The following is a 26,650-nucleotide window of genomic DNA, read 5'->3' as shown; positions in this document are numbered from 1 at the left end:
CGTATCTGGGTTTCCATCAATTTGCAGTCATGAATTGCCACCTTTTCTTGCATTTTTAGCAAGGTGGAATCATGTACTTTCACTCGCTCTTCCATCTCTTGCACTTTCTTTGATGTTACCACAGTCTCATTTCTGAGATCTTCTATATCTTTCCTTAGCTCTTCAATGTCTTTTCTAATTTCTTTTTTAGAAGCAGTTATCATGTCTCTCACCCCTTTCATCATCCTGGCTTCCATTGCTTCTAATTGCTCTTGCATTTTCTCCATTGAGGCAGTCCTTGCACGGGTTAACTTATGTTCTGACACTTAAAAAAACACCAAAAATTTTGACCTCTCCAAATTAAATTTAAACTATCAGGTTTGATAGAGTAAGGCTTGCCCTTTTCAATAAGCCTAATTTCGCCATCCTCAGAGCCTCCTGGGCTCAGATATTAAATTTTAAAGTTTTTATTTCTTCCAAAATGGCGGTTACGACTTTCTGCTTCCCTTTAAAAAAATTTCCTTCAAAAGTTTTCTAAAATAATTATCAGCGATAATGTCCAATAGTATTTACCTTATAATTGTCACCTCTGTCAGCTTCACCAATTTTTAATGTCCCAAACACTTTAAAAACTTTGTTTAAATTTTTACCTCCTAGCAATGGCCACCGATGTTTTTCTATGATATTATAGTCCTGGAGTAGGCTAGCTGCTTCAATGATTTCCCTTTTCCATCCGACACGTCCTGCTTTTCTTGCCACCAAATCCCGTTTTCACTGGTAAAAAGATCTCGCGATGTTTGACGTATTTCCTGTGTTGACTGTGAGAGCTGCAAATCTGTGACGATGGGGCTTTTTCACCGAAACCGCAAGTAGACAAAACAATAAATTCCTTTCCACTTTTTAGCACTGTCCTTTAAATTTACAAAATTCAAATTTTGCCCCTTCTCCCCTTCTTCTTCCAAGCTTTCTAAATCTGTATTTCCCACCTTCTGATTTTATTTTGTTTAACTTTAAATAGTCCCGGAGTGAAGATAGTCATCAGTACCTTTTTCTGCAGTTATCCAGATCCAACACCGGTCTTGTATAGCTTTAGATGTTTAGCAGTCTCAAAGAAGGTTAGGATCCTGTCAAGCTTATGTCAAATAAATGACTCTGGAAACTTCTGCAGATGATGAATATGCAACTCGTCTCCGGAGACCCCTCAAAGGAGCCCCCCCCCCCGGGACTCCCTTTTAGCCAAGGTAAATCTCCTCAGAGTTTCCTGTGCATATCTTGGATTGATCTCTGACTGAGAAAAGTAGGCAGTAGGCATTAAATTGCCCTCCACTACCCCGAACAGAAGCCTCAGCCTGCTCCCCTTCTGAGAAGCAATTCAGCTCAGCATATTTCAACCCCGGAAGTCTAGATATGTAAATTGTTGTTCTTATACATGTGGCCTGTCCAAACATATTTCTTGAGCATGTCAGCATTGTCTTAGGAGGTACTAAAAATTGTATAAATGGAATAGGAACTCTTGTCTTCTATTAACACAGTAATGTAAGATTTACCGTGTCTTTATCTTCCTTAGAGCACTAGTAGTAAGAATTTAGATCTTAAGGTACTGTTTCATCCACGCTGAAGTAGCTCCTCTGACAGAATGGCTTTTCTGCCTGCCTAAGGACGGAGGGAGATTTTTGCCAATGCTCTCCTTCTGCTGTAGACTCCCAGTTTGTTCCCTGCACTGTTTTACTGCGGGAGAACCATTTCTGAAGACTGAAGGGGGAAGACTGAAGGGGGAAGGCGAAGAAGTTGCCTTGCATAGCACATCTCCATTTGTGCTGCGTTAGGGTTCAAGGCCATGTGTTGTAAGTCTTGAAGTGTGAGTCTCTAGTGCAGAAATCCTTAACTTTTTGGAACATGTAGGTACCTTTAAAATTCTTACACAGGGTGGTGGGTGCAACCACAACATGGCCACCACAGGAGGTGGAGCCAACTACCACATGTCAGGGAATGATGTCATGCATAACTCTAATACTAACATTCCAGGCAGAAGCCCTTTTTAACAGGATGCTTTTTAGAATTACCATACTGTTTAAAAATATGTTCTTGCATATACACAACTTACCTTCAGACAGCAGAGCTGTGGTAAGAGCTCTTTCCCAAACAATTTTTTTCTAATAGCATGTTAAAAATATTTCACTTGTCTCACTAAGCAGGTGGTATTACATGCATTGTAGAATTTAAAATAGCCTTCTACCCCCACCATAACTCCACAGGTTTTTAATCTAAAATCTGCTAATTTATTCTCGGTACTGTGGTTCATTTGTCGGGTTTTTTTTAAAATAAATAAATTTAAGGCATTCCTAGCTTATAACTGTTTGGAGATTTTAATTGAAAACAGTGTATGTTCTGATTTTATTGGAAGACAAGAATTTGTAATATTGTCATGTCCCAGTTTGTGTTGTAATGACTGGAATCCTGAGCATCAGATGGCAGGATGCATTGGCAAGCTACCTTGCTTATGAAGAACAGTATATAACAGAAACACAAAGTAATTATGTTACAATCGCTGGGACCAAAAATGTCTATCAAGTCTTATTACTCTTGCTTCCTTTTGGGTGTGATTTCCAGCATTATTACTATGTGCTAATGGTGTTCTGCCATGCACTGTCAAGAGAGTTCTACTTCTAACTCAAGTCATGGGTAATTTGCTGCTATGTCTTTTTGGAATTGATTGTAGATCCAAAATACTAAAATTGGCCATGTATATGGTAATGGAATGTTCCACTTGTTATTTTTTTTAGCATAATTTTAATATATTCATACAATACTATGCTGGCTTGCTCCAGTTTAAACTAATTTAAATCAGTGAGTCTGGGTTTCAAGTAAATCTTCATAGGATTTCTCCTTTATGAATTCTGTTATGAGTATTTTATTGTTCAAGGATGATTAATGTAAAGAACAGCCCAGTACTGTGACTTGGCTTTAGTTGCAGCTTTGCAAACAGACCAGATTACTCCAGAGGATCCTGTGTATACTTTGGTTCCCCAATTCCCTAAATCTTGGCATCCAATTGTATATGTAAGCATAGTACATTTAACTTGTTTCTGTGGTCTAGTTCCAGTTTAAATCTTATGATTCCAAGAAATAAGGAATCCTAATTTTCTTTAAAATGTCTGCTAATGAAAGCAAACATTTTTTTAAAAAACAACAACTGTAAAATGAGGTACAACACTTGCATAATATAAAAGCAAAGAAATATATTCAAATCAATTTCCTAAAATACTCAAAAGTCAAATTAACTTATGAGTACATAAACCTCCCAACACAAACACTGTAAAGGGGTTTTCTGATTCTTTAGTTTGCTGACTTCTCTCTAAGAGTGCTGGGTGGAGTTGTTTCCTATCCACAACCCAAATATGTAGCTGCCTTTCTTTTATTTTCTTTGTCTTCTAGTTTGCTCTCAGAAGGAGCAAGGGTCAGGTAGGCTCCAGTTCTGATAAATGCAAAGCCAAATGAGAACTCTGAATTACAAAATACTGGTCTTGCTCTTCAAAAAGAGAAAGTTAGGGGTATGCAATGGTGGCATTCACTTACATCATGGACATATTCATGCCAGCCATATTATTCAGTTTTGGCTGGACTGTCACAGAAATGGCCAAATCCCCCATTCTCACACACACGCCCTTTGTTTTTACTTCATTCCACTTGTTCTCTCTTGAAATGAACCAGATATAGTACTCACCATCATCACCTCCAGTAATTAGGGAGTTTCTCTTCCTCTCCATCATGAAGATGGAGCTAGATGAATTAGAATGTGAGTCTGAGACATATAAAAACTCAGACAGAATTCTGAGAGTTTCAGAACTGAATTCAAAGCAGAAAAGTGAAAAGTATAAACGTTAACTGGGCGGAGAGAAAACCCAGTGCAGTGTTGGGACACTTTGTGCCAGAGCTGAGCACAGAGTGGTGGCTTGGCCTGCACAGTGAGACCAGCAGCCAACTGTGTACACACAGCTAGCCGCAATTCTGGGCCAGGATCAGGGAAGGCAAAGCAACAGAATTCCCTAACACAATGTGCTAAATTTATTTGCCTTCCCTTGATGTAGTGGGCATGACCCTCAGTTCCCTGCATGAAGATACACATTCCACTGTCAGCAGTTACGACCACTGCACAATGAACGGCACATCTGAGCTCCACGAGTGGGGAGTGTTATACATTGTGGTTAGTATCTATCTTTGGGCAGTGATTGTGGTCATCTCACACTGCAGGTGGGCTAAGAGCTGGGATTTTACCTGAAATGTTGCTGGTGGACAGGATGAACACATTTTCTCAGAGGAAAACTCCCCATTAATTGCAAGACTGAGACAAATGCCAGAGAAGATCGTTGGGTGTTTGAGGAACTTTCTAGGTGAATGAAAAAAGCTTAGAAAACAGTGATATTGTGCAAAAAAAAAAAAAAAATTCTTAATCTGGAATCCATGAGATAACAAGATTCATTATAAGCAACCTTTAATCCATATCCTGCCCTACCACATTTAGCAAAACGTAATAGTAGCCTGTGGAAAACAGAAGGACAATGATGTGGCAACTTCTACTGATATATACGTATATATGTCTGTCTATGAGAGAGCATTCAAACGAGGTCACTGACTGGAACTTTTGCCCAAGATGTGCATATTAAGAAATTGCAATTCATGTTATAAAGTGATTTGATCGGGCAACTCTACCACTTCCAACTTGTCTTCTGTTGTCTTGGAGGCATTTTGTCCCACATCTTTAGATAGTATTCCTAGTCTAGGCACTCACTGTTTCAGCAGATGGTGTAGGACATTTATCCTGGAATATCTTGGAAGCATTGATTCAATAGCTATAAAATGGGGAGGAGAAAGATAGATGGAGTTTAGGGGTACAAAATTGCAGCGTTCCTATGGAGCTGGATAAGGTGAGTGATAGGAACAATATATCAGCTCTATTTTGAGTATGTTCATATGAATATGAGGGGTCCCAGAGGCAATCTTTGGTGGTACTCATTGTCCCTGGATGAGACAAGGGGGAGAGGAAGAGGATGGATATACAGTGCTGATGGCTGAAGAGGGAAGAGTTTAGTTACTCTGTCGCTTTGCCTCTTCTGTTCTGTCTGTTGCATGTGCATTTGTGCACATGGAATACACTGTGTGCACTGGTAAGTTAGCATGTGTGAGAATGTTCAAGCATGTAATAGAATGGCATGTTTTTACACTGCGAAAAGTACAGTTTCTCCACGTCTGTCTTATGCTCCCTTAAGTAATGATTGTTACTCTCTACTGTATTGTTGAATTGAAAAAGTGATATTCCTTTAGTTGATTTTAGAATCCTGGTTTCTAATTCATGAGCAAAGAAATGTGGTGATATCTAGGAACTTGATCTGACTTTTGGGATAATGAAATTACTGACACTGAGAAACTACCACAGCTTTAAGGAGACCTTAGTTATGATGGCAGCATAGCCACATAATGATCATAATGGTAGTACTTTCCCCACATAGCGTTATAATGAGACAGATGGGCAGAGAACATTAATTTAATTTACAGATTCTTCTGTACTGTGATAGCCTTTCCCTTGAAAGTCAACAGGTAAAAGTTAGGTGCTGATGTTCCACTATGTGATCTCTCTCAACACCAGCTTCAAGTTTTTAAAGGGCTCCAAAATTTTTAAATATTTTTTTCTGTCCTGGACTTTCAAAGAAATTTCCATTTTCAAAAATACTTGTTCTTTTTGATGTAAAATTATCGTACCAATAGATACGCAATCTGACAAGGTGCTAAAGAAGCTGAAAAGCTGGCATTTTATTTTCAGTCCATATGAGTTATTTTCTCAACTAGATCGTGATGAGTTATTATGGAATGAAAAATTCTATTGGACTATCATTATTCAAGCCATTTTATTGGGTAACAATAAGAGTGATACCCTTTGTTTAGCTGTTACAAACAAGGTGATGAAAAATAACTTGTGGCTCGGAGCCTGTGACTGTGTTCTGCTTGGGGCAGAGCTTTCCTGCTTTAGGCCACTGGAAAAGGCTGTTTATGCCAGTGGAAGCTCAATCACTAATGGCAGAATGGAGTTGTAGGATCCAAGCCTGTGAAGTTGAAATTCCAAGAGCAGTTTGCTGGCTTGAAGTTTTTGGATATGGTGAAATGATATGAAAAGTGTAAAGAGATCCTATATATCCAACACTGTGTGGTAGCTTAAGCTGGATGTGAAATTCCTTCTTGAATGTTATAGTGTAATATGTGTTCATATCTTAGAAAGGATTTCTCTTCTGTAGAGAGTCAATGTTCCTTCTTGGCTTTTCAGCCTACCTAATTCAAGTTACTGTTGAAGATATGCAGGTCTGTTGTTGTGGACTGCTGTTGGTAGGAAACTGTGCAAGCCAACCGCTATTGATTCTAGCACCTAGCTAACTCATGCAAATAACTACTCACACAAGCAGTTTATGCATGTGAGTGGAATATCTCTTCATGGTGACGTTCAGGAGGGCTGGAGCAGCTGTTTCTGTGAGTTGTAAATCATATGTTGGGAGGTGTTAAGATCTCCGTGGAAACAGCAGCACGGATGTTGCACTGCTTCTGTTCATGCCACAAGCATGTTGTGTGAGCAGCTATTTGTAGGAATTGTCTGGCTCATATAAAATTGTTGTGAGCTCTAAGCTGCTCTGAGTTTCTCAGAGGAAAAGCAGATAAATAAAGAACATCCATTTTTATTTTGTTCTGATTACCTGTGTCTAATTAAGACTGTGTTTTTCCAGAGCTTGCTTGGAATCAACCATTTCTTCACTTCTTTGCTTCTCTCCTGGGAGTACAGTTCTCTTTGGAAAACAGCATACAAACAATTTGCTTGCAAACAATGAACTCTTGGTTCACATCATAGCCATTTTCTAATGTAAAAGCATGTGCCAGGGTATAATTGTTTGTGCAGAAAACTATTGAATGACAGTGCCCAAAATTGCCTCCTCTCATGCCAGATTAACAGGGACACCAGAGAGTGTCTCTTGGAGTGGTTGCTTTCAGGGTAACTGGCAAGAATGCTGCCCTTGGAGATTAGTTTGTCATTAGCGGAAATGCTGAGCATAATTATCTTTTATGCTTTCTTTGCTTAGGGTGGCACATTTGTCTGGGTGGAAGCAATCCTAACAGTTTTGTGAACCAGCTCTGAGGAGTGCTGATTTGGAAATGGCTTTCAAACAGTTTCTGAATAATTTCTACACTTACCTTTGGTCCAATATTTATCTTTCAGAAGAGTATCTCATCTGCAAGAGTAACAAAAGTGTGCAAGTATGCTGAAATTCTAACATGCCTCAGTGTTGTCAATTCAAGATGTGATGAATGTGAGTGGGAACACCAGATAGCAGTTGATCAAGGTTGGTTTGTTTCCTTAAAAGTAATTTTTTAAAAGGAATTCTTTGGTCCAGCTTCATTCTGTTGTAAGGCCAGGATGCCTTCAGGTGCTTCAGCAAACTGGCACCCTTTCCCCCCCCCCCCCCCCCCATAACCACCACTGTAAACCATGGTTTAAATTTCAGTTTGATAATGGCATCTAAATACAACCTTTGTAAAACAGGGGAGTCTGCATTCACTTAAGGTTTTGGCTCAGTAATTTTAGTAGCAGTGCTCTATGATGCATTTTTCAGCCAGAGATGTGGGGGCAAACATTTTCCAGAAAAGTTTCCAGTGCTTTATTTTTCTGTGGAAATTTTCCAATTTCTAAAGAATTATTGTTTCATAAAATTGATAAGAATGAATGGATGCCATTGCCAACGCAATATGAGGCAAGCTTTAAAGTTCATGTTTTTCAGTAGTTTTACCCCCTTGGGATTGAGTAAATATGTGTATGCTTTGTAGATTTCATGCTTATACTGTATGTCTCTCCTCATCCTCACATGGTTGAAGAGAGATTATAATCACCAATCTGATATGGAATGAAGAAGCAACAGAAGTGATGGGGTGTTGCAGGTTACTCCATGGGCAAGAATTAAATTCGTTTGAAATAGCTGGGTAGACAGATCCATGGCATATATCATGTCAGCATTTTTAGTGTCTTCAGTATTTTTTCCCTTGAAACAATATAAGGGAAGTATGTGCTATTTGTCTTTAATTTTGTACAAATTTAAACTATACTGCATTCTCCCCACCAAAAAAAATCTAGTATAATAGTCTAGTATAATAAAAATATAAAATAATATAATAAAAATCTAATAGTCAAGCATTTGTTGCTATTCAGACAGAAAATTAACATAGGGTACTTTTTAAATTTTCTTCATTAAATGTAAGTCAAATTTTGCTAAATCTGATGATACTCAGAGCATTGGAATAATTTCTGGTTCAAATTTTTCCAGAAAACCTACATCACAGTTTGTAGCAATCTATGAAATGGGGGTATGTCACAGAGTGGTAAAGCTGCAGTACTGCAGCAAGCTCTCTGCTCATGACCTGAGTTCAATCCTGGCAGAAGCTGGGTTCAAGTAGCTGGCTCAAGGTTGATTCAGCCTTCCATCCTTCCAGGGTTGATACAATGAGTACCCAGCTTGCTGGGGGGAAAGTGTAGATGGCTGGGGAAGGCAATGGCAGACCACCCGTAAAAAGTCTGCCATGAAAATGTCATGATGCAACATTACCCCGGAGTCAGAAATAACTGGTGCTTGCACAGGGGACTATCTTTACCTTTACTTTTACTATGAAATGCTACTAGAGATAACTTATATGGCTATTGACAATTTGATGCACATTAAAATTATGTTTTGCTCATTTTTAAAATTTGGGCAATTGCTGTAGGCTAGTTATTGTTTTAGATATTGAGATGTTCACTACAATGCATTATATATTTTGTGGCTTGTTTCTTTTATCCCAGGATCAAATAGATTTGCTATAACTAAATTATGACTCCTCATGTGCATAATACTACTTCAGTATGGATACCAATTTCAGATTGATATGTTTTATTTTGAGAGAAGAAAGTGTCTGATTTGTGTCATAAAAAATCAGTATGTAGAATTGGTTCAGACAAAACAGTCAACCATCACTTACTGTTATGTGATCCTCTTGGGTTCTTGCACTCTTTTGATCTCCTTCCTCTCTTTTCTCTGCACATGTTGAGATAATTAGTGCTGCTATTGCAGCAAACCATACTATATAATTACCTGTGAACTAGAGAGTTACGGTTTGCTCTTCACGTGAAAACAAAGTTTGCAGATTCTTGTTTAATCTGGTTTGAAATGCAGTGTGATTTGCAGGGAAAGCACAAGCCATAGGTTAGGTTTAATGTGCACAGAAGCATCTGTCTGTGCTCAAAGGAGGGAAAGGAGGGCATATATGAGGCCCAAAGTATCCTACATTCCTTTGTGTGGCAGTAAACCATGGTTTGATGTTAAATTTTAACCAAGTAATGGTTTCTGTTATTTTTGGTGTAGGGTTTTTTAAAGCTATGTATCCCAAGCCATATGCAGCAGCTGCTTCCATGCATGGATCTCCACCCCTTGATCAGAAATGGCAGATCTTGGGAATTGTTCCTATGCACATGCTGGTACAACTAGTCATGCACAGAGTAACACTGGATTTGGATAAATGTGGCACTAATAGGAATTGTTCCTTGATGTTTTATAGAACTGTACTCATGAAACAATGTGATAGATGTTCAGCTTTTGCTCACTTAGTAAAGTTGAAAAAAATATGCAAGTAGTTGTGCTTGGTAGAACATCAGTTATTAGTTACATTTCTAAAGAAGCTTTTTGGTAAAAAAAATCCCAGTCTTACAGTATGAAGATTCCTCATTTTCATGGCTTAATAGTGGATTAAAACTCTCTTAATTTATCCTGCCAGTAGTTCTGTAGCATAGTGCTTTATACCAGCCTTTTTCTTCCACAAGTTACAAATCATTTGGCCATTGATTATTAGACAGAACCAGAACAAAAGCTGTGTGATGGAAACTTGAATGTATATCTCAAGCATCGTAGGCTTTTACATGATTATGTTACATAAAGCATATGGTGTCTTTTGAATACGGTCTCTGTCTTTCTGAAGTCCCAAATGGGCAATGTTGAGGCAGTGTTATGCCACAATGTTGAGGCCTATCACTTGGTTTCTCTGCACACTCAGTAGAGTTGCCAATCCCCAGTTGGGGGGCAGGGGATCCCCTCATTTGGAGGCCCTTCCCCCACATCAGGGTTATCGGAAAGTGGGGGAGGAGGGAAATGTCTGCTGGGCACTCCATTACACCCTATGGAGACAAATTCCCATAGGGTATAATGGAGAATTGATCTGTGGGTATCTGGGGCTCTAGGAGGCTGTTTTTTGAGGTAGATACACCACATTTTCAGCATAGCATCTAGTGCCTCTCCTCAAAACACCTCCCAAGTTTCAAAAAGTTTGGACCAGGGGGTCCAGTTCTGTGAGTTCCAAAAGGAGGTGATCCTATCCATTATTTCCAAATGGAGAGAAGGCATTTAAAAGGCATACAGTCCCTTTAAATGTGATTACCAGAACTCCCTTGGGAGTTCAGTCATGTTTGCCACACCCTTGCTCCTGGCTCCACCCCCAAAGTCCCTAGATATTTCTTGAGTCAGACTTGGCAATACTACTGCTCAGTCAAAGCTGATATTCTGTCCAGCCTTTGTTCTTTAATAGAAAAAACAAGCAGGTTCTGAATTGGCGAAATACTGACCAGATGTAATCCCTTCTTTGAGGTTTAAACTTGGCTTAATAACATCATTGGGTTAACAAATACAATATCTGTATGATTCTTTACCATATAATTCAAACACTGATTTTTCTTCTGGAAAAAATAATTACACCCCCAAGTTCTGTTGCTACTCAGTTTTTATTTGGATTCCAGTTATGTTTTGCCAGCAGGCCAGTTGAACATTAATCTAATTAAAAGGATTCCAAGATACCACATTGTAGTGCCATCTGCTCATACTTTACAAAAAGCAATTGGTTAGTCAAGCATTGGAAGGTGATTGATTATTAAATTTCACTACTGTGTGATCGTTGTGATGTCGGATGTCTGCAGCAAAGAATTCAGGTTGGCAAGTTGTCTGCAACCCATTTGAAAACTATTCATTATGCTGTTGTATTGTATTCTGAAGTGTGGCACCAGCTGTAATACTTTGATAGAGACACGAACCACTACCTTAGCTCTATACATAGTCATTTCCTCCATATTGTCTGTCACATCTTTGTGGGCTTTCCATGGAGTGAATTGCTAAAAAGAGAGCCAGTTTGGTGTAGTGGTTAGGAGTGCAGACTCTGATCTGGGAGAACTGGGTTTGGTCCCCCACTCTTCAACATGCAGCTGCTAGTGTAGCATTGGTTCAGTCACAGTATCTCAGAGTTCTCTCAGCCCTGCCTACCTTACAGGGTATCTGTTGTAGGGAGGGGAAGGGAAGAAGGTTGTAAGGCCACTCTGGGACCATGCAAAAGGCAGGGTATAAATCCAATCTCTTCTTCTTCTTAATGTAATATTATTTCTGTTTACTGATTTATAGGGCTGATGTTTTTCTGTTCCCTTAACCTATTTTGCTTCCAAATTTGTTCTGTTTTAAGGACATATAACAATATAAGAGAGTAACTTGATAAACCAAGAATGTGAAATATCCATTCATGTAAATACAGTTGTTAAATCCTGAGCTAATTCCTCATGGAATTTTTTCTCATTTCAGCAGCTCTAGTTGTACAGGGTTTTTTTTTTTTTTTTGGCAGTCCAAAACTCTGCATTTAAAAAATCTTACCTGGCATAATGGTGTTGTGATGATCTTTTCCATATTTGAATACCTTATTTTGTTTTCACATTTGTGCTCTTTAAAGAACACGGAGCAGGTAACAGTATAAACAGTAGTTTGATAAACCAAGAATGTAAAATATCTATCAATGTAGAAACACATACCTATTAAATATGGGCTTTATGTTTCAAAGGGAAGGGTACGCCTTGTGTTCCAGTGAAAGGAAATGCCCCTTTGCCCCTTCTGTTTTTTTCATTTTAACTGCCTTGGTGTCATGGCTGACACACGCATACATATACGCAATTAAAAAAAAAACTGGGATCATGGGAATGTCATAGTGCATTATGGTATCACCACAGTACAAGCTGCAAGTGTGAAACAGTATGTAATAAAGGTGATCAACTGGATTATCCTGTGTGGGATCCTTGTTGCAAGTGGAAATAGAACCAAAAACAAAAGAAAACCCCACACTTGTGTGGAATCAGCCCTGTTGTTTAAAACTATATTTCTGGAAGATATAATTCCACCATCCCACAGCATTAGTATTTGAACTCATCCCAATAACCATGCCGTTTGGTTTTAGAGAATGAAACTGAACACAGTGTTTTGAAATGTATGACATATGAATTATTTTAATGATTTTATTGTGGTTTTATTTTGTGCTATGTTGTTTTAACCATTGTTAGCCGCTATGTTGTTTTAACCATTGTTAGCTGCCCTGAGCCCATCAGGGGAGGACAGAATATAAATGTAGTAAAATAAAATAAAATAATGAAAGACAAGATTGTAGCTGGTACCATAAAGGGGAGAAGCTGCCCTTGAAGTAGGGTTGCCAATCTTTAGGTGGTTTAAAAATGTGAGGAAATTATGAAATGGAATAACCAAAAATACAACCATGTTGGTTGTTGTTGTCGTGAGGAAATGATGAAATGGAATAACCAAAAATACAACCATGTTGTTGCTATTCACTTCTTACAAAAATTCTCATATCATAAAGTTTCTTTCACAGATACTTCATCAAACTCTGAGGATATAAATAAGTCAACAAGTTCATTAAATACACAACTAAAAAAAGTCCTGTATTGTTGTTCATTTGATTCTTTGTTTCTTCTGTATATAAATTCCAATTAACAGTACTTGCAGTTTCCACAATGGGATGGCTCTGACCTCGTTTCAAAGCTTCATCAAGGCAGATTTCGCATTGAGTAGTTTCTCTAAATTATGGCTCCAAATTGTCCATTAGGTAGCCTCCTGGCTCACTGCTGAATTCAGTCTTGCTAATTACACTGTATGGTGTTACCAGTTTTATTAGACCAACAAGCAGTCTAAGAGGTGAAGGAGTTGTCAATAATAATTATAACTACCTCCAGGTGGTGGGTGTAGATCTCCTGGGATTACAAATGGTCTCCAGGCTGCAGAGATCAGTTCTCCTGGAGAAAATTGCCATTTTGGAAGGTGAACTCTGTGGCATTATATCCTATGGGACTCCCCTCCTCAAATCCTGCCTTCCTTGGGCTGCACCCCAAAATATCCAGGTATTTCTCAACTCAGAGCTGGCAACCCTTGCTTGAAATAAGGGCTTTAAATATTAAAAACCAATAACTGGAAAACAGTACCCAGAAACACAGTTAAACAATGAAAATTGTCAAAATCAACATTATGTGATCAAATCCCAACCTAAGTGCAAGTGGCCAAAATTTGTACTACCTATAGCTTGAGTCTTTTACAAGGGCAGCCTCACATAAAGTACATTATGATAGTATGGATCATCAGAGAAGGTAAGATGATGTCCTTGACACATGCATTTGATAAAAGGCACTTTTTGCAACTTGCAATAACTTGTTTTTCTACTATCAAGACTGGATCTAATGCAACACCCAAACTCATTACTGTGTCAGCCTAAGAAAGACTCACTGTATACAAGATAAAGAGAGCTGTCCTTTCCAGAAGAGCAGCCTTACCAACCAGTTTAATCAGTTTAAGTAGGGAAGTCCTCAGGCTTGCACACTTCCACCCTTTGCACACAGCTTTTGTTGGTTTAGAACCAACCACAATTTCTAATGATATATTAATCAGTCTTGTGTTTTTAAATCAAGAATGATATTGGAATCAATCTTGTGTTGTTTTTTAAAAAAAAATCAAAGTGCATTTGTTCTCCCCACAAATCAGGGCTTTAAACCAGGATTAAACAGATTAGAAATTAGATTTTTTTAAAGTAGATATCATGAGAAACTGTAGTTAGTTGAAAATCAGGAGATTTACTTATTTTGCAGTGTGCAAGAGGAGGTGGAGGAAAGAATGAATGAGTTCATATATCCAGTGACCCCCCAGCTTGTCACCATGATATTCAAATGAAGTATTTTGATATTCTGATTTGTTGAATGCTGGGGAGGTTTGTGTGATTTTATTGTATTTTAGCCACTGGCATTCTGTTGTATGCCTTGAATCCTTGGAGAAGGGCTAGATATTAATATTTTAATTGTTTGTAATATTGGAAGTAGCTTATATGCATCTGTAGAACTGAACTTAGTGATGTAATTTTGATTTTTAAAGAAGTCCTAGTTTGTATTTTGTTGCTATGTACTGTATAGTTTATAATGTATATAAACTGTACTGGCAATATACTTTTATATCCTATAAAATGGCAAAACTTCCTTTGCTCTGAAGGAAATTTCTTAGAAATATTCTGACCCTGTCTGCCACATGCCTTTCCTCTAATGAGCTTGGGGCGGTGTGCCACTATTTCTTCTTATCTTCTCAATAATCTTGTGAGGTAGGGTAGGTAGTAACTTTTACCAAAAAAAGAAAAAAAATCCTTCATAGCTGAGTAGAAATTTGATCCCAGCTCTCCCAACCTCAAAGTCCAGCTAAGTTACATCATGTTGGTCTTGCTTTCTGGTGCAGTCAGTCATTTTTCCAGTTTGGATGTTGTCATGGCCAAACCATGAATAGTGAAAGCCTTGCAGGCTTCTTCCTTCATTCTTGCACATTGACTCCCTTTCTTGGTTTGCTTAAACCAGAGGTTGCTGTGACATCTAAATTGATTATTATGAAGCAGTAGACACTGGAAAACATGGTTTAAAGGTAGTTCCGAGTTATCTGTAACCATAGTATGCCCAGTTGAGATGTTACTGTAAACTTAATTCACAGAAACCAAAAAAGGGAGGAGGAACTTTGCATAACCATGGAGGAGAAGGAAGGAACATGTCACCCTGCAGCACTCTTAACTGACATTTCATGCTTTGGCTGTGATGTTAGACTACAATCATACCGAGGGGAATCTAGCTTGCACCAATTGTTTTTTGTACATTTTGTTCATATTTACTAAAGTGACATTTGTAATGAAAATATGGCCATCATTTGTGTCTTGACAAATTTAGTTTATTTTATTTGTCATGGTTTTACTTTCTCTGCGGATTATGCCAACTTTTCTCGATTTTCACAGTTAGCTGTCAAGGTTTGATTGGCCAGGATTGGCACTGGTTTATTTAATCTTTAAGAAAGCTCTCCACCATTAGAAGTGAAGGAGAGGAACTTTTTGTACTGTATATTGAATGGAATGGATCAGAAATAGCTGGAATTTTCAGAGAAGCCCAATGAAATTAAAAGGTCACGAGGCGTATTCAAAAGACTATCCTGTTCAGTAAATATTTCCATTTCATAATAGTAGTGTTTCCTCTTCACAAATTACTTAATTGTTGTCTTGGTGACCATGGTCTTACTGCTAATTACCAACACAGACAATTCAAGCTTTATAACTACTAAGTCAGTGCAAGAATCTTTTCTCAAGTATCACCACAGATTCATTTTTTTTCTAGAGCTTTTCTATTTGTAATTCAGTTTGTAATTGTAGTAGTATATTTTTTAAAACAAAGACTGGATATGTGTGTGGAGTTAAAATATCTATTTGACCTGTATTGCTTTATAAATTAAATATGTATTTTATTGATAGTGTCATAATCCATTGACAACATGATGACAGTAATTCTTGATTCAGTTGGATGATAGTGTACTTCAGTTCTTGGCATCACATAAGCTTCAAATTTCTTGAAAATATAGTAGGCATCCGGATGTCATAGTGTTAACAAACATTAAACCAACTTGTACCTTTATCTTTATGCATAGTTCATCTCTTTCTCAGTATGAATGAACTTTTTATTACGGTCATAGACCAATATAAAAATTATAACACATCATGTAAAACCCCTCCTAAAATACACAAAATACAATAAAATACTTAAAACTTTTCCGCACCTATACAGGTCAGGGATAACTAAAATATAATTTAACCAATTTTAAAATCCAGAATCAGTTCAAATTAATATAAAATCCTTTAAATCCGAATATATAAAATCGTTTATAACCTAAAATTCAAACAGATCATACAAAACCTACCATTTCTTGTTTCTTAGTATGGAACTTCACCAGGTAATGGCAGAATTTAGCTATCTGTCTAGAGATAGATGGACTTGCATCCACCAAAAGTTTCTCCAAACACGCCCCGTCGGCATCTGCTATTGGTTTGACTACAAACGGGGAAACAAACCTGTCCCTATATGCTTGGTGGAATGGGCATCGAAAAAACATATGAATCATCGACTCCACCTCTCCCATAGCACAAGAACAGCGTTGATCTTCATACGGAACTTTTCTATATTTCCCTTCTAACACTTTTGAGGGCATGGCTGCGCATCGAGCCAATGTAAAGGCTCTTCTGTGAGCTGGTACCTCCAAATAAGCAAAGTACTTGGCCATCCTCATAACATATTTGGTCTCGGTAGACGCCAAGAAAGAAGGGGCCTGTTCTAGATCCCTTTGTCTCTCTATATCACAGATTCTTTGTTTGATAATACTTTTTGCTTTGGCATTACTCTGCGTCAAGAGGTTTTCAAGTGAGAATCCTATACTTTCCAAATTGCTTTCAACCAATTGCAGCCACCTTGGCCTATAGAGGTCTTGAATTATTAGATGAAAGAGGCCTTTTTTGTTTGTATAAATTCTTAGCCATTGGTATGCCGAAGACAACATAATTTTGGCCTCAATTCTCATTTGCCCAGTTTCTAGTCGCAAAAGGGCATTTGGCACACCTGGCGGGGGCTGCAAGATGTTACGGAGAAATTTAGATTGCACTTTCTCAAGAGCCTGTAATTTTTTAGCCGAGATGCCCAGGTTAATACCATAGAGCAGTTGTGTTAAAACTTTATATTGGAACAGTTTCAGTGCTGCAGGAACATAAAAGCCCCCCTTGGAATGAAAAAATCTCAGGATAGCGTACATTGTTTTCTCAGCCAAGAAGAGGTATTGGACTATGAAAGGGGAGAAAATAGAACAAGTAACAAGTAATGTTAAAGTAAGGAAGATCAAGGAGGGGGTAAATTTGGGACTAATGAACTTGGAGAAATAAGGGTAAAAGAAGAAAAACAACTGTTGTTTTGAATACCTGTGGTCGGGCTAGACAACCCCCTCTGAAACAGATCTGCTAACTTGTGGGATGTCACAGGAAATGACGTTATAGAACTAACGCAAGATTTCTCAACCATCGAAAACAAGACTTCGTGGAAAGAAAGGAAGGACGTGGCCATTAAGAGAAGGGAAAACTGCAAGCCTCCTAGCCCTCTCTGGGACTATAAATCATAGAGAAGTACTGGCGGCCATTAAAAGAAGGTCAAAAGTTTAAATTTTTTTAAAAAGTAAACGGGACTTTAAAATATAGTGGAGCCGGCAGATATCATCATTAAAAGGTGAGATCTAGTGGACTATATGTTTTGAATTATTTTTGGAGCACTCCAGGAGAAAAAGGAATTTTTAAAAAAAAAGGGAACAGAAAAGCTGCGGACGCCATTTTGAAGAAAATAAAACTTTAAAAAATTAATATCTCAACTTAGTAGCTTCGGAGAACAACTATTTTAGGCTCATCTAAAAGGGCATGCCTTAATCTATAAGACTGTGATATTGAAAATTAATTTGATGAGGTCAACTTCAGAGCCTATTTCAGCAATGGGCAGGCAGCGATGTCTGTGAATAAATCAGGAGCAAAGCAGATTGGTATGAGGGCTAGGACACTTGAAGAAGCAAAAATGTCTAAATGGCAGGAGGCAATAGAGGCCATGGAGACAAGATTGGTAAAAGTAATAAAGGATTCAATAACAGAGAGTAAGAAAGAATTAAAAAAAAGACATTGAATCCAGTGCAGAGGTGATTAAAAAAGAATTTAAAAAAGAAATTGAGGATCTCAGAAAAGACTCCCAAGCAGCGTTAAAGAAAGTGCAGGAGGTTGAAAAAAAGGTGAAAGGCCAAGACTCAAGAATTGATACAGTGGATTCCACTATAAAGAAAATGCAGGAGAAAGCAGTGCTACAAGACTGTAAACTAATGGAAAACCAGATATGTCTGAGAGGGGTGCCTGAATCTATTGAGACTGATTTAAGGACATACATAATAAGAATCATTGCTGAGTTCCTGGGGGACGATCCTGATGAAACTAGTTATTTTTATGACTATATTTACAGAGTTAATTCAGGATATGCCAGGAAAAACAAACTACCAAGAGACGTGGTAGTAAGATTTGTGACAAGAGATATGTGGGAAAGATTCTAAGTAAACAATTTGAAAATGCACTGGAGGTGGTTGGCAGTAGCGTAAGAATCATGAAAGAATTGCCAAGGAAAGTTATAAATGACAGGAGATTATACAAAAAACTGACTGAAAAGCTGAGAGAAAATGAAATGAGATACAGATGGATACTTCCAGAGGGTTTAAGCTTTGAACATAAAGGAAAGAGATTTAAAATTACAAGCACTCAAGAAATGACAAAGTTTTTGGATGAACATAAAGAGTTTGGGGGCACAGAGTAAAAATAGAAAATCATGATGGTTTACAAATTAATATCTTGGAATGTAAATGGACTAAATTCACCACAAAAAAGAAGGGCAACAAAAATGTAATATAATTTGGATTGGGAAACAAAAATGTAATATAATTTGCCTACAAGAAGTACACATTAAAAATGGATTACAAATTTTTAGGGAATAAACAACTGGGTGTGGAATTTTGTTCATTGGCTAAGGAGAAAAAAAGGGGTGTTGTTTTCTATGTTGAACAAGAATTGGACCCAAAATTGATTTTTAAGGATGATGCTGGTAGATATATTGTGGTGGAAGTGACTTTGAAATATAAAAGAACTTTGTTATTGGGATTGTATGCCCCAAATGGAGCAAAAGACTCTTTCTTTAAAGACATTATGCAACAATTAGACCAAGTGACGTATCAGCAAATTATGCTAATGGGGGATTTCATTGGAACAGTTAAAATATTTTGGACAGATCTGGGGAAAAAAATAATGAAGGAAAATTACCAAAGTCATTTTTTGACTTAGTAAAACAAGAAAGTCTGGAAGATATATGGAAGGAATTTAACCCTGAAGAACGTGATTATACTTTCTTTTCAGCAAGGCATAATTCTTTCTCAAGAATTGATATGCTATAGAGTACAAAAAATCTTGGACTTATAACGAAAAAAGTAGAAATTCTTCCTAAAGTAGGGGCAGACCACAATAAGAACATAAGAGAAGCCATGTTGGATCAGGCCAATGGCCCATCCAGTCCAACACTCTGTGTCACACAGTGGCCTATATATATATATATATATATATATTAGCCACAGTGTGTATATATGTGTGTGTGTATACACACACATACACACACATATATATACACAATGTGGCTAATAGCCACTGATGGACCTCTGCTCCATATTTTTATCTAACCCCCTCTTGAAGCTGTCTATGCTTGTAGCCACCACCACCTCCTGTGGCAGTGAATTTCACCCTTTGGGTGAAAAAGTAATGTGGTCACAAAACCCGTGAAAAAGATAGCGGATAAATGAAGATTTGCTACAGAAAAAGGAAGTGGTGGTGTCTCTGGAAAAGGAGACCAAGTCTTTCTTTCAATTAAATGAAAAAGAGGACATTCAAACTGTGTAGGAGGCATATAAAGCAGTAATGAGGGGTATCTTAATTACATTGAACAATAAAGATAAAAGAGCCAAAGATAAACTAATGGTGGATATTCAGAAAGAGATTGCAAAAAAGAAGGAGCTTAAAAAGAGACCTGGGAAAAAGAAATTTATAAGGGAGATTACAATATTACAAAGTCAGTTGAGACATTTGTTAAACAAAGAAGTGGAATGGAATTTTTTTTTTCCTTTTTTTTATTTTATTGTGTCTCAAATATTACATTACATAGAATACATTTCCAATTCTCTTATGACACCATTTTTACCCCTATTTATATCCCTCCCCCCCACCAAGTGACCATACTAAAGTTACAATTAAATTTTTAACCATGAGCACACTTTTCCCAATTTTTCAAATATAGCTTTGTTGGCTTCCCCCTTAAATACCCATGAGAAGTATATATCCCATTTCTCTTTTATCTCTTCAATTTTTCTATCCCATATCTTATCTTGTTTTAAACATTCTAATATGTCTGATTGTATATATTCATACAAATAATTGTTCCATCTTTCCAGGGTCCATTTTAAGCTCTCCTTCCAACCATATGCTATCACTGCATGTGCTGCTAATATCATTGCTTTGAAAATGCTCTGGTTTTGTTTCTCAATGTTATTGTTTTCCAGTACCCCCATAAATAACAACTCCCCATCTATATCAATATTAAACTTACATGCCCCCACTATTTTTCCCCGAATTTTCCCCCAAAACTCTATAACCTTGGGGCACTCCCACCATAAGTGGGAGTACCACCCTTCTTTTGCATTACAGTGCCAACAATTTGGTTTCATCCCTTTAATCATATATGCCAATTGAGCCGGCGTCCTATACCATTTCAAGATTATCTTCCTTTCAAGTTCTCTATATTTCTCTATCTTAATTTTCTTCAAATTCATCATTAACTTATTCACCTCCTCATCAGTTATTTGTTTTTCTTTATTCCATTTGTTCTTTAAGGTTCTATACATGAACTCCTTATCTTTTACCAATTCAAGGTAAATAATCCCTGACAGTCCTTTCTTCCTTTCATCCACATATAGTGCCTTTTCTATAAAATTGTCATCTCTTTTAATAGCATCTTTATACTTTTCTTGTCGGATTGTTTGATATAATCCCATTAGATTTAACCAATATTGTTTCCCTATCTTACAGTTCAACTCCTGAAGTGGTAATAAGGCCCCTTGGCTATTGTACAAATCCTTGACTCTTATTATGTCTTCCCTTTGCAGCTCTTCATAGAATTTTGGGTTCATCTCTTTTTCCCAGATATCCTTAAGTGGGGTCCATTTCGAGGTTAAAGGCATTAAGATCTTTTTCCACCTCTTCCACACAATTAAAGCTATTTTTCTTGGACCTTCGGTTTGTATCATTACCTTTTTTATCTCTCTCGTGTAAATTCCACTACTACCTGCTCCCTTATTGACTGCAGATTCAAGTCTTACCCATTTATCCCCTTTCCTCCATTCTAACTCCATCAGTGCTTTCAACTGAACTGCATCATAATAAGCTTGTAAATATGGAACTCCCCATCCTAATTCATCTTGGGGCATATATATCAACTTTTTTTGTATTCTTGCTTTTTTCCGACCAAAGACCCAATTTTTAATATGTTCATCCCATTTCCTTATCGTTTCCTGATCTAATCTTATAGGAAGTACTTGGAATAAATATAGCAGCTTTGGGAGTATAAACATTTTTATTGCTCTAATTTTCCCTAGGATACTCAAATTTTTGTTCTTCCATTCCTTCAATTTCTTTAAAATCTTTAACCACACCTTATTATAATTCATTTTTTGTAGCCTCTCTATATTTTTATTAAGATAAACTCCTAAATATTTAATTTTGCTAACTCCTGATTTCATCCCCGTTAAGGCTAATATTGCCTTCTTGGTTTCCCCACCTACATTAATAAACATTATTTCTGATTTCTTAATGTTTATTCCAAGTCCCGAACATAACTTAAAATCTTCTAAAATAACTAACAATTCTCGTATTGCCTGCAGTGGATTACTTATTGTCAACAAAATATCATCCGCAAAAAGGTTTAATTTCAATTCTTCCTTACCTATTTGAAATCCCTGAATTCTACCACTATTTCGTATCCTATCTGCTAGGGGTTCAATTGCTAATGCAAATAACAAAGGAGATAATGGGCAACCTTGCTTTACTCCTCTCTGTATCGAAATTTCTCTAGAGTGCCCATCATTTATTCTAATTACTGCTTTACCCCCCCTATAGATTTCCCTTACAACATTTAAAAAGGGCCCATCAAAACCAAAGTTTTCCAATACCTGCATTAAATAATTGTGATTTACCGTATCAAACGCCTTATACACATCTAATTTTAACAAGGCCAAAGTTTTCTTATCCTTACAGAACAAAACATTCAATATATTTCTCAATGGATCTGCAATAAATCTACCTCTAACAAAACCATATTGATCTTCCTTAATCAAGTTTGGTAAATATTTTTCTAGTCTATTAGCTAGAATTTTTGTAAATATTTTATAGTCTTGATTCATCAGGCTAATTGGCCTATATGAATTTATTTCTAGGGGATCCTTCTGAGGCTTCAAAATTGGTAAAATTTCAGCTTTTTTCCATGAATCTGGTATTTTCCCCCCTTTTAAAATATAATTAAATAAACTTTGCATTTCTGGTATTATTAACTCTGCCATTTCTTTATAATATTCTGCCGTAAAACCATCCAAACCAGGGGATTTCCTGTTTTTTAACCTTTTTAATACCTCTATTATTTCCTGCCGGGTAATTTCTTTATTCAGGCTCTCTCTCTGTTCTATCGTTAATTTATTATCTAGCTGTTCCTCGAATCTTTGGTTTTCTCCCAAATTGAATAGTTGTTGATAAAATGTAGCAAATTCCTCTCTTATCCGAGCATTTTTAAAAAATTGTTTATCCCCATTTCCCTTAATACATCCAATTTTTTGTTTTTCCTTTTTCATCTTTAAATAATTCGCCATTCTTCTCATTGTATTTATATTAATTCTATGGTACTCATTCTTAACTAATATATCCTTTTTCCACATAGATAATGAATCCAAGTTCTCTAAATCTTTTTTAAGTTTTTTGAATAATTCATATGACTGCCTATTATAATTTCCCTGTAGGTCTTTCTGTATTCGTTTAATCTCATTTACTATCCTACTTCTTTCCTTATTATTTTCCTTTCTAATTCTAATTTCCTTAGCTATATAAGCTCCTCTTATAACTGCCTTAGCCGCATCCCAAACTACTCCTTCTGTGGCTGAATTCCTATTTTCTCTAAAATAGCATTCTATATCCCTTCTTAAGTCCATCTGATCTTTTCCTGTCAAGGGCAGATATGCCTTATATTTCCAAGTAAACTCTTTTCTCTCTTCACTTATTCTAAATTGCACCCTTAAAGGAGCGTGGTCCGAAATCCATAATGGCTCAGTTACTGCCTTCATCACCTCTAACTCATTTGATTCCTTTACTAAAATATAATCTATATATGAAAAAGTCTTAAATCTATTAGAGAAATATGTAGGTTGAGAATTGTTCCCTTCATATGTGAACACATCTTTCAATTTCCATTTCTTAAATTTCAAGGTTTTACTTTTCTTAAAATCATAATTCATATCCCCTGCCACTACCACATCCCCTTCATAAAAGTTCTGCAATTTCTGGAATACCTTATTTAAGAAGCTTACCTGACCCATATTTGGGGCATAGATAGATACTATTGTAAACTTCCTACTATTCAACTTAAATTTCAAAAAAACATATCTTCCCTCTAAATCAGATATTTGATCCAGTACTTCTAACTTCAAGCTAGAATGTGTAAGTATCGCTACCCCTCTTGCCTTCCTAGTTCCTCTTGCTTCCACCCTTGTTTCCCATAGTGTAGAGTTTAGTAGGGGTTTTTTATCTTTTTTACCTTTATGGGTCTCCTGGAGACACACTATATCTATTCCCTGTTTTTTTAGCATATTTTTCAATCTATACCTTTTTAAATCTGAAGCCAACCCATTTATATTTAAAGATAATATTTTAATTGTCTCAACCATTTTCCTTTGTAAATTTCATACATATGTGCTCATTTCTATCCTCTCTTACTTTGATGGTCACTACCTTTCCCCTTCCCCCTCCCCGAAGAAGAACCCTCAAAGGGTGTACAGGTGGCATAACCTCCTGACCTCTTCGTTGCTAAGTTGGGGTCCACGTTCCTTTCCCTTCCTCCCTATCTAATTAATATAACTCATTTCAATATTTCTCTATAAGCCATCTTATTCCAAAAAAAAAAAAAAAAAAAGATTTTTTTAAAGTAAATTGAAAGCAATATTAAATTCCCTTGGAGACTCTCATTACTAAGAGCCCCCAGTGTCTTTTCTCAAACGCTTTGGCTTGCTTTGCAGTGTCTGACTCGACTCTCCTTCTTCTTCACTGCTACTTGAAGTGTTCTCACAAGGTTCCTGTTGCTCGTCTTCTTGCTCCTCCACATTTCCTGGTTCTAACGGCCTCATGTTGATTCCCAATCTCTCCAACATTTTTCTTGCCTCTTCTGGATTTTTAGCTCGCAGCAGCTTGCCTTCTTTAAAAACCAAAATCACTGCCGGGTAGCCCCATGAAAATAATATTCCATTTTCAACAAGACTTTGCGTATAAGGTCTTAGTATTGCTCTTTGCTGGAGTGTCTCTGGAGAGAGGTCCTGTCTTACTATAACTTTATTATCATCAAACTGTAAATCCTTCTGAAGTTTCAAACATTTATAAATATTGTCCCTTATTTTCTCTCTTGCAAAAGCCATAATAACATCCCTTGGCTTTGCTCCCAGGCTTGGCTTGGGGCGGAGAGATCTGTGTACTCTTTCTATATCTTCCGTTTGTATCCTTAAATCATATCGCTCAAGCCATTCCAGTAGTTTTGATTCAAGGTCTTTCTGTGTAATCTCTTCAGGGATGCCTGATAAGCGAATGTTTCTTCTCCTTTGACGATCGCTTACAAACGCTAATTTGCTCGTTAGCTCTTTAATTTTGTCTTCATTAACTTGAGCTTTTTTGGCTGCCTTATCAGCCACCTTTTTTATGTTCTTAATTTCTATAGCCATCTGTCTCAGGTCTGTTTTAAGAGCTTTAATATCGCCCCTTACATTCTGTTCTGAAGAAGCAATGAGCTGTGTTAAATCCTTCAGCTCCTTTTTAGTCGCCATGTTCTCTTCTCGCTTTCTGGCCTCCTCCCAGGGAGCGGAGAGTAAAGAGATGATAAGAAATCACACTTCCAAAGACTCACTCTGATTGATGCCCTCCAGGTCTTGCTTCCTTTCACAAATATTTCAAACTGTTTTCAGAAGTTTATCTCTCTTCTTCGATGGCTTAATAACAAATTTCTCCGGGAGTACGTTCTGGGAGCGTCTTAACCGATTTGACGCATGCGTGGTTCCCCAAGTGGAATGGAATTTAAAAAGACTTCAACAGAAATCTTTTGAAGGAGCGAATAAACCCAGAAAATATTTGGCTTGGCAAATGAAGAAAAAAAGGGAGAATAAATTTATTAACAAAATTGTATTGGGAGGTAAGGACATTGTTGACCAGGAAGGAATTAAAAGAGAATTTTATAAATATTACACCAAGTTGTTTAAAGAGGAAAAGGTGGATAAGGGAAAAATTGAAGTATATTTACGGAAAATTAAAGTAAACCCCTTAACAGAAAATATGGAGAAGGTATTAAATGAACCAATTGAAAGAGGAAAAGTAGAGGTGACAATTAATTCAATGAAGTTAGGGAAAGCACCCGGTCCAGATGGTTTTACGGCAAAATTTTATAAAGTGCTTGTGGAGGCGCTATCACCAAAACTTCAGAAATTGATGAATATTATAAGAACAGATGGAAAAATACTAACACATGGAAAGAAGCAGTCATTTAGTTGATACCGAAAGAAGACAGATATGCCACGAACGTAAAAAACTATAGACCAATTTCACTACTTAACAATGACTATAAAATATATGCTAGGATCTTAGCAGAATGCCTTAAACAGCATTTGAACAATGTCATTAAAGAAGAGCAAGCAGGATTTCTTCCCAGGAGGCGCAAATTAGAGACAATATCAAAACAGTTGTAGATATTATCGAATATTATGAGAAACATCTGGGAAAAGAAGTAGCATTATTTTTTTGCAGATGCAGAGAAAGCATTTGATAATGTGCAATGGGATTTTATGTTTGCAGTGATGGAGAAACTGAGATTGGGAGAAGATTTTATAAGAATGATGAAGGCGATATATACTGAACAACAAGCAAGACTTGGTATAAATGCAGATTTGATGGAAAAGATGAAAATTAGTAAAGGAACAAGGTTGCCCTCTATCTCCATTGATATTTATAATGACTTTAGAGGTTTTGCTTATGCAAATTCAAGAAGATGAGATAGAGGGGTTGAAACAGATTTTTCTTATAAATACAGAGCGTTTGCAGATGATGTAATGTTTATAAATGAAAATCCCACTCATGTAACACTATTGTTGCTTCGTAAGATACAAGAGTATGGAGAATTGTTAGGTTTTTACATAAACAAAGAAAAATCGAAAATATTGTGCAAAAATATGTCAAAGAGTAAACAAAGAACTACAAAATTTAACAGAATGTGAAGTTACTTCTAAAGTAAAATATTTAGGTGTGGAAATCACAACAAAAATATTGATTTGTACAAAAATAATTATGAGAAGCTTTGGCGTAAGATTGGTGGAGATTTGATAAAATGGAACAAGTTGAATTTGTCTTTTCTGGGCAGAATTTCCATAATTCAAATGAATGTCTTACCAAGAATTATGTTCCTGTTGCAAACAATTCCAATAGTGATAGATAATAAACAATTTAGCAAATGGCAAAGGAAAATTTCAGAATTTGTATGAGCCGGGAAAAAAACAAGAATTAAAATGAAAATTTT

The 26,650-nt window shown here is 36.8% G+C and overlaps 1 protein-coding gene across 1 annotated transcript in view; it reads left to right on the top strand.

Annotated features, from left to right (window-relative positions):
- Positions 1-26,650, top strand: part of LOC132590507 (rho guanine nucleotide exchange factor TIAM2-like) — a 314,104-nt gene that overhangs the window by 39,779 nt on the left and 247,675 nt on the right. The window contains exon 2 of the mRNA XM_060263413.1: positions 7,235-7,358. The gene's annotated coding sequence lies outside the window, so the exon portion shown is untranslated. The remainder of the gene's footprint in view (positions 1-7,234; positions 7,359-26,650) is intronic.

The sequence above is a fragment of the Heteronotia binoei genome, unplaced genomic scaffold (assembly GCF_032191835.1).
Source record: "Heteronotia binoei isolate CCM8104 ecotype False Entrance Well unplaced genomic scaffold, APGP_CSIRO_Hbin_v1 ptg000072l___fragment_3, whole genome shotgun sequence".
Classification (NCBI taxonomy): domain Eukaryota; kingdom Metazoa; phylum Chordata; class Lepidosauria; order Squamata; family Gekkonidae; genus Heteronotia; species Heteronotia binoei.
Note: the sequence above shows the minus strand (reverse complement) of the source record. Positions and strands in the feature narration are given on the sequence as shown.